Genomic DNA, 9,693 nt, shown 5'->3' on the forward strand with positions numbered 1-9,693 from the left:
CCCGGAGGCAAGGCACTCAGCCGAAAACTCTGGAAACTCGAAACGAGCACAAACATGCACGATCACCGAGCGCTCAATCAATGACGTCTGAGTCTTAAGGTCGGTCAAAAATGGGGTGTCTACATGTGTATGTTTCCAAATACTTATTTTATCCATGGGCAACTCTTCAGCAATCATCTGAAAATTTAAAAATTAATTATTATCTAAGTAATTTACATGCATATTGATATTTACTTAAATAGTATATACTTTCCTTCGAATCTGAGTGAATGAAGTACATCCTGTTATATGATTAATATAATGAAAGGAACGACTTCCACCATTGTGGACTGCAATGTCCTGTACAGCTTCCATAAATGTAAGTCACAAGTATATAAAGTCATTAATTTTTCTAAAGCTACATGCTTCGTAATTAACTTATTTTATATACCTCTACTTTTTTAGTCTTCCAATAATCAACAAGATTGTACCACTGTTATGGAACAATTTGCGGAGGCACCATATCTTTGATATTAGGACGGTCCTTAAATGGCTTAAAATACTTATTCTTGATCTTGCTTTTGTGATCCTTCCACAAGTCATTGCATTTTTTCAAGCAACGTGGTTTGTACCCCTCCGGACAAATTTGTAAATTATCCTACACTACAATTTAAATCGTTAGTTCAATTAATAATATAATTAAACAATTTACCAAATATGCTTTTATCGTAACGTTTACCCATATTGACTTAAGGACATCAATAGGCACTTGGGTCTAATCAACGTACGTAAGAGAAACAATGTTCCCATTACATACCATGAATCCAAGTTGGCTAGTTAACTTAGACAAATTATCTTCCACAGAATTAAAGCCAGCATCAAAATCAATGGCCAACTTATTGCCCGTACCCCAATCTTTAATGCCTTTCGCGAATCCTCAACCTCGGTGGAAGATAAAGAAACTGTAGGGCATGTGAAGAACAATATGAAAAAAAAATTACAAATTATAAAAATTGATAATAAATAACTTGTAGTTGAATCAATGTAATTAGATACATAACCATTTGTTCTACCTGAGTTAGCTTGTGAATTAGTCGCTGGATTTGGAACACATTATAAGAATAAACAAATTATATAAGAATATAATAAACAACATATAAATTAAAGCATTAATTAAATACATAACATATATTTGTACCTGAGGTGGGATGTGAAGAAGTTTTCGGTCCTAGCATATGAAATTACCCAAATTATGTATAGTGAAAATGAAATAATTTAATTAATATAATTTAAGTACATAACAAATTTGTATATCTGTGGTGGCCTATGAAGACGACGTTGGTCGAGACAATTGTGATGATGGTTGTGGATGTATCGGTGGTTGTGATGATGACAATTGTGATGATGGTGGTGGATGTATCAGTAGCTATGATGACGGTGGTGGCTGTATTAGTAGTTGTGATGGTGGTGGTGGCTGTATCGGTGGCTGTGATGGTGGTGATTGTGTCTGCATACGCAAAACATCAGCCATAATGCAAGAGGGATGATTAAGCTTCCTCTTCCATGCCATAACAATTTGTAAGAAATACAATTGAAAATATATAGAATAGTTTGGAGTTAATAATGTAAATACAATACAAACATAATGAATAAATTGGAAGCACATAAAATTGTTAAATAATGTAACATGCCCAAATATGTAGTTCATTAAAGCATGACAATTTATTGTCTCATTACAAAATCCCAAAAATTATTACAAAATATCTTAATTCTCTCTCATTCCAACATCAACAGTTTCTCCTTCTGCAACTTCCCTCACCTAACCAACTTCTTCATCACGGACCATTATATTTTCTTCTAATTGTTGACTCATATATGGCTTAGTTTCTAGATCAGCAGAATACATATCAAATAAACCCCTTTGAGACATCTTCATAACCACTTGCCAATCTGGTGCTATAGGATCTACAACATACCAAACTTGCTCAGCTTGGGATGCCAAAATGAAAGTTTCATTGGTGATTTGAGCATCTCGGTACAACAAATGGTTGAAATTAATCAACGTGAACTTGAAATTATCTTCTTTCTTCCCTTGAACATTGTCAATCTAGTCACACTTGAACAATACATATTTCATTGTATTGGTGTAATGGATTTTAATGATATCTATCACTTGTCCATAATAGTACACAGCCCCCACATAAGGATTTTTGTCTTTTTAGTTAGCTTAACTGATAGTAACTGCTTTCAAAGCTACAGCAGAATTTTGATTGGCTCGACAGTGATCCACAGCCTTGACTCTAAAACAGAACCGATTAGTTATCTAATCGATGAACCTTCTTGCACCGTTATGAGGACCATTTGCCAATGTATTAATCTCTTCAGAAAATGTGGCATTATCAGTCCTTTGCAAAAACTGAACCTATTTAAAACATGAAAGAAAATTCAAAACGCAAATCAACCTAAGTTATAATATATAGCTAGATTTGTCCATACATATGTGTTCTTTAAACTAAGTGTGAAATGTTTTGAAATGTTCACTTTGGAGTTGATGATCATCAGCACAAAGCATTTTTATCTTAAGTACTTCATGGTGTTTCCTATATAAGTTGAAAACTTATCAATTACAAATTACTATTTGAAATGTAAGGAGGGGAAAAAAACTTGGCAAATATTGAGTAAGAGGTACCTACTTTAGGAATGGTTCAACTGATCTCGTATTAAACGAGATATATCGATGACACTATACATAAGAAGTATGACCAAGGTTGAAAGTTGTGGTCTCACCAACAACACGACCCATATCCACACCATTGTAGTTCCTTATAGACTGATTCAATTTAGTTTCCACATCATTCAGATATTCAGTGCAAAAATTCATGCATTCATCCACAAGATAACCTTTAGCCATTGAACCTTTCGGATGAGCCTGATTACGTACATATTGCTTCAAGGTAAGCATATATCTCTCAATTGGATACATCCATCGAAATTGAATTGCTCCAGCCACCAATGCTTCATCAACTAGGTGTATAGGCAGTTGCTCCATTATATTTAAAAAAAAAGCTAGTGGAAATATTTTCTCCAAATGACAAAGTGTTAGTGCTGTACGACCTTGGATATATTCTAGATATATTTGACGATTTATTTTGGAACACAATTGTCAGAATAAATTACTCAATTTAATCAAGGTTTGAACAACACTCTTAGGCAACAATCCTCGTACACCCCAAGGAATAAGTTGTTGTATCAGAATATGACTATCGTGGCTCTTTAAACTCAAAATGTTTCTATCCTATAATCGTACACAACGAGAGATATTGGATGAATACCCATCAAGAACTCTAACTTCCTTAAGCATTTACAAGAATAAATACTTCTCATCCTTGGTCATTGTGAATTGTGCTGGTGGCAAACAAGCTTTGTTCAACCCTCTTGACTACAAGTGTAGGGGTTTTCTAATATTCATTTCTTGCAAATCGTGCCGAGCATTGACATTATCCTTAGATTTTCCTGCAACCCCTAGTATTGTCCACAATATATTGTCACACACATTCTTCTCTATATGCATCATATCAAGGTCATGTCTTATTGGATTGTGCTCCCAATATCCTATGCCTCTCTTTAAGGTCACCCATTCTGTATTGGGTTAAGATACCCTCAGATTCTACTTGTAGCAAAATCTCTGATACAGATAACAATCTCAGTTTGAGAATCAATTCCCGAGTACCACCAAATGATACTATATCCTTTCGAAATTTATGACCATTAGGTAGGAATCTGTGATGACCTAAATATGAATGTTTCCTACCATGTTTCAACCAACACGATCTAGTTTCCTTATTGCAACATGGACATGCATATTCTCCTTTCGTGCTCCATCCTGACAAGTTCCATATGCTGGAAAATCACTAATTATCCATAACAAAGCTGCATGCATTTGAAACATTTGATTTGTTGATGCATCAAATGTAGAGACACCGTCAGTCCATAGTTCCTTTAACTCCTCAATCAACAGTTGCATATACATATCAATTTTGTCACCAGGTCGTTTTGGGGCATTGATAAGTGTAGACAAAATCAAAAATGGTTGTTTCATGCACATCCATGGTAGTAAGTTGTATAGAATGAGAACAACAAGCCAGGTGCTATGAACTATGTTCATCGATCTAATTAGGTTAAAACCATCAGATGCTAACCCAAGCCTTACACTTCGACAATCATCCACAACGTTAGTATTTCGACGGTCAAAATCTTTCCATGCAAGGGAGTCAGCAGGATGTCTTAAGACACCATCATCTTGTCGATCCTCTGCATGCCATCTCATGTGCTTGGCCATTTTGGACGACATAAACAACCTTTAAAATCTTTGCTTCAAAGGGAAATACCTCATCTATTTAAAGGGTATCCATTTACCGCCTCCATGAGGAACATTTGAACTATTAGCTCCATTTTGTTTCCAACTAGAACTTTGCATTTGACACATTCATCAAGATTGATGTACTCATTTTAGAACAACATACAACTATTAGGGCATGCATCCCACGTCTCATATGTGAAGCCCAAATCTGTAGTAATCTTTTGAGCTTTATAGTAAGAATCAAGAAGTTTTGCACCCTCAGGGAAAGCTTCATTCAACAACTCAAGTAACATGGTAACAAAAGTGTCACTCCACCGATTTAGCACCTTCATATGCAAAAGTCAAACAATGAACAACAAAGATGTGAACTTCTGACAGCCCAAATACAATTCACTCTAAGCATCCTCTAAAAGTTTGAAATAATTTGCAGTCTTTACGTCTGGACCTAACTACGAATCAGTTGCAAGTGGTTCTGTTACATTGGGATTAGTTGGTGCCTATGGTTCTTCACCCACAACATCTGTACTAGGAAGTGGAATACCAGTAACATCATGTATCATTCCGACCATATCATCCTTAATGTTTTCATTCACTAAGGCTTCATTATCTCAGTTACTATGCACAGAAGTATACGACTCTCCATGATTAATCCAATGTTTGTCTATATTTAGAAAGCCATTTGAAATCAAGTGCTCTCGCACACTGTCTCAGACAAGATGATAGCGATTCTCGCATTTCCTACATGGACAACAAATCATCAAACCTGTAGCCCAATTGGTGTATGCAAACACTAGAAATCGGTCGATCCTATTCATATATTCTCTCAACATCGTATTTGGCAAATCAATCCAATTCTAGTCCATTTTGTTTACTTCTCCTAAATATATATTCTGTACACATAAACATGCATATTAATTAACCATCACAACAATTCTAAATAATTCCTACATCAGAAATGCATACCTATCCATTAAAATGAATTGAGTCTCAACAGAAATTAAGGCATGAGTAACTAATAAGTATAGAAAAAATGTTACCAAATATCATGCAATCATATAATAATCGATGAACAAAACACACATTGTGTTTAGTTGAAACAGTATGATGCATTCTATTTAAAGTATAATAGACCCATTTAAAATGAAAAACTCCACTATTTTAACCAATCAAAGCCTATTTTCTTCACATATATTAACAAGTGTAAATAAAATCGGACTCAAAATTAACTAGCAAGAAGGTAACCCGTATGACTCCCATTCTAGGGACTATTTACTAAGGCCTCACCATGCAAGGATTATACCAAGGGTTGTAATTTGTACCCACCATCTCATGAATCAGACACCACATTTTCCATCAATTTGATGTTTCATGAGATACAAAGTCTAAAGAATATCAGTAGTTTTTGTTCACGAAATTTAGCATCACTTCTCGAAATATGATGCATCTTATGAACTCTGCTTAATTTTTTATATTTTTGTTACCAACATAAAACTAAACAAATAAATAAAATGAAATACAAGTATATGAACAAGAGTTTATCAAAAATTCTTAATGGGTCCACTTCTAAATGCATCACTATAAATCCAATGTTGATAAAAAAAAAAAAATAAAAAAAAAAAAATGCATCACTACAAATGTGATTAAATTGCAATTTTTTTAAATAAAAGCATCCATTTAAGATTGACTTTGAATTTCAAAAATAATACATCCTTCTAAATAAAATTTATATAATATATTTGTGTCTTTAGCTCTACTTCTCAAATTATTATCATTGCTATTCTGTTAGTTTCTGCTCCTCAAACAATTGTAAAAGGATAGAATAGGGTCTTTTATTAAAGCTGTTATAGCTGCACGGATAGAAAGAGACAGATGAGAAAAGAGATTAGTCGATAGCATTAAAGAACACATTTATTGTGCTATAGAATTGCACTCAAGACAAAAGGCTTTATTATTTGCTATGGTATGCAATTATTCAATACAGAATGTGCTGGAAATTGCATGTTTGGGATAGCTATGAAATGCGTGAACGTTGACGGAGTTGGAGAAGTATCATTATCAAAACACTAACCACTATTATAACATCTGCAAATTTTAATTGTTTTCAAATCTAGTACTTGGGTGATAACATTGCATCATTGCTAGTGTAACATATCTCAACTAGGTTGACACACTAAACATGGGCAAGACACGAACAGAAAATAATAAAAAGAAAACAACACCAGCATTAACAGAACAAAATAGCAACCAACACTTCCACTGCTGCCTTAGTTTTATGATTTAGTTGCCAATTCTCACTTGATAAAGATTGGCATGAATATCATTAATTGAGTAATCTTTCAAATTAAAATTGTTCTTAACCCATATGTTATTATTGGTTCCATCATATATGTAATTAATTGCAAGTAATCGGTTTTGCAAGAAATTCTCAATAAAATAATGATAAGAAAAAAAACTGTTAAATGAACCCAACAAACAAGAAAAAAGAAAATTATTTTAGCAAATTTCTTAGGACGTACTGCAATTACAAATATAAATTTGTCAATATAAGCAAAGTTGTTCATAATTTGAGATGCATTGAACCAATAAAAACTACTTAATTTTTCATTAAAAATCAGAAGTTTCATGAAACTATTAAAAGGTCTATATTGTGAGGTTACGTGGCAACTTATGTGGCTCATGGAATTTGGGAGCTTATGTGTCTCTAGGTTTTACTGAAAGATCTATATTGTGATCATGGTAAACCAAACGCAATCTTGTGATCTGAAGGATTTGGTCCAGAAGTTTATTCCTAAATTAATTGGTAGGGAGATTGAGAAGGCAACTTCAAGCATCTACCCTCTACAGAATGTCTTCATTCGGAAAGTCAAGCTCTTGAAAGCTCCCAAGCTTGATCTTGGCAAGTTAATGGAGGTCCATGGTGACTACTCTACGGAGGATGTTGGAGTGAAAATGGAAAGGCCTGTTGACGAGCCTCTTGAGGTAGCAGCTGAGGTAATTAGAGCTTAAATGAAGCTTTATGGATTTCTTTTATTTCTCGAATGTTGTTTATGGTTTTTCTCAATAAGATTCCATCAGCATCGCTCATAATATAGTTCAACATGATAGAACCAAGAATATTGAAGTTGACAGACAATTTATTAAGAAAAAGTTGAGCAAGGTTTTGATTTGTATGTCAGTTAGAAGATGTATTCACTAAAAGGCTTGGTAGTAAGGATTTTCACCCCATTATTTGCAAGTTGGGCATGATAAGTATTACGTGTTATGTAAACTTGGAAGTGTATTTGTAGTTACCAATTTAATATTAATACAAGCGGATGATGGAGAGAATCCTAATTCATTCTCTCTTCCCATTCCAGCATACAATTTCTCTTTTCTTCTCTATTCTTCTTCTTATTGTTAAATCTAACTAAATTTCACAATAATTCAATGAACCACAAATTTTGTAATTAAATACTTACTATGTTCTGTTTCCTCTAGAAAATTTAACATTAACTCAGTGAAAAAGATTATTGATTGTCATCTTCTCCCAAGTTCTCAATTTTGATATAGACATAAAATTCCTAGTAAATTCCTATTTTAAAAGCATAAAGTATTTCTTCATTGCATCATCTCAATTCACTCGGCCAAAACTATTTGGCTAAATTCTAATAATCTCCCACAAAATCACATTTCAAATCAAATTTTCATGGAAGACAAACGGCAAGGAGATAACATTCAGATTACATAAAAAATATGCAACAGTACCGAGCCTAACTAGAGAATTGGCATTGGAACACCAATTCTATTAGTGTTGAATGATTCAGCGTTGGCGTTTCAGGTAGAATATTCACTGAATTTCCCTCACTCCAAGAGAGGCGTGTTTTTATTTTATTATTTTTTTGTTATTAAGTTGTCAATTTATTTTAACAGTGTTTGTTATATGTTTCAAAGTTTTGATTTTTGTTAAGTATTAAAATGCTTATATTACTGAAAAATATGTGAAGCTTTAGCTTCCATGAGGCTTTGTGTAATTAAAATGTATACTTGCAGAGATTGGGGTAGGCGCTTTATGAGGTTATATCCACAGTACACCTCATGGGAAAATCTAAATGATCCAGAACAACCACCTGTTTCTCGCTTTCAATTGAGATCAAAACCTAATTTTTTTTAAAACTGATGTTTAGGGTTGATTTATTTATTTATATTTAGTTAAATCCAATGAAGAGGGTTTGATTCCAATGAAGGAAAAAGAAGAGAAAAAGAGGAGAGAACAGCAGAGGAAAGCAGAGGAGAGAAGATGAGAGGTATACCTGGATGCCAGGGGGAGAACCCATAGGAAGTCGCCGCCACCGCTGCTATAGACAGCCTGTGAGGCTAACGCGAGAGCGAGAGCAAGAGAGAGAGATTGTGAGGGTTTGTATGAGCGAGTGTGAGAAGAAAGAAAAGGAGATGAGAGTAGGGTTACCTCTTCCGACGATGGTGTTGTTGGGGCTGTGACAACTGGAAGCTCTAGTTAGACAGAGAATGGTGACTTGAGAAGACAGACAGGGTTTTTTTTTTTTTGGTTGATCTGAGAAGAGGATACTAAAAGGGTATGGAATACAGGGCAAAAAGGAAGGCACAGGAAGCAAAAATAAAAGTTTTTACGACGGAAGAATAAATGGCATCGCAAAACAAAATAAACAATCACAAAAAAAAAAAAAAAAAAAAACGACGGGGGAGAAATCATCGCGTAAAATACTATTTTTGCCACGGTCTTGAAGTTTTCGTCGCAAAAAAATTTATTTGACAACAGCGCCATTTACCATCGCAAAAACCATGTTTTTACGACAATTTTCAAACCATCGAAAAAAGTTATGTGTCCAATACTCTCTTTTCTAGTAGTGCTATTTTAAAAATCATATTTATCGTTAACACAAAAGTGATCTGATCAAGTGGCTGCCAATATCCAATCAATATGATTTTTTTGCAGGGATGAAGCACTTGACGAGTTATACACATTGCACGGTTTGGATCATTGATGCAGGTTCCGTGGTCGGCCTACGAAGGCCCAATAACACCCTCGAATCTAATTTACACTAGAGAGAAGCCTTCATTTTTTTCAAAACCCCCAGTTATTATTAGGGCATTTTGGTAACAATGTCACCCATAGGATTTATTAGAACATAAGAAAAAAATATTTTAAATTAAGTGAAACATAAGTAGGTGAAAAGGGATTTATGAATAAATGCTTCTAGAGTTTTTCATACATATATACCATTATGCAGCAACTCAACATCATACATATAGTGTAGGGGAATCCCTTTGGTACACATTTTTTATGAAAAGGTGTACCATAAATACCTTCTTACGTATTTTTTTTAGTAACTATAACC

The 9,693-nt window shown here is 34.1% G+C and overlaps 1 long non-coding RNA gene across 2 annotated transcripts; it reads right to left on the bottom strand.

Annotated features, from left to right (window-relative positions):
- Nucleotides 1–262: 262 nt before the first annotated feature.
- Nucleotides 263–8,962, bottom strand: LOC114265844 (uncharacterized). Of its 2 annotated transcripts, none has more exons than XR_003630481.2 (4): nucleotides 8,784–8,962; nucleotides 8,629–8,684; nucleotides 797–941; nucleotides 263–642 (listed from the first exon to the last, which is right to left on the bottom strand). It is a non-coding gene; the product is annotated as an uncharacterized LOC114265844 (long non-coding RNA). The 2 variants fall into 2 exon arrangements; XR_003630482.2 differs by having other exon boundaries at nucleotides 8,629–8,692; nucleotides 8,784–8,961.
- Nucleotides 8,963–9,693: the final 731 nt, after the last annotated feature.

The sequence above is a fragment of the Camellia sinensis genome, chromosome 7 (assembly GCF_055761805.1).
Source record: "Camellia sinensis isolate YWXY chromosome 7, ASM5576180v1, whole genome shotgun sequence".
NCBI lineage: Eukaryota > Viridiplantae > Streptophyta > Magnoliopsida > Ericales > Theaceae > Camellia > Camellia sinensis.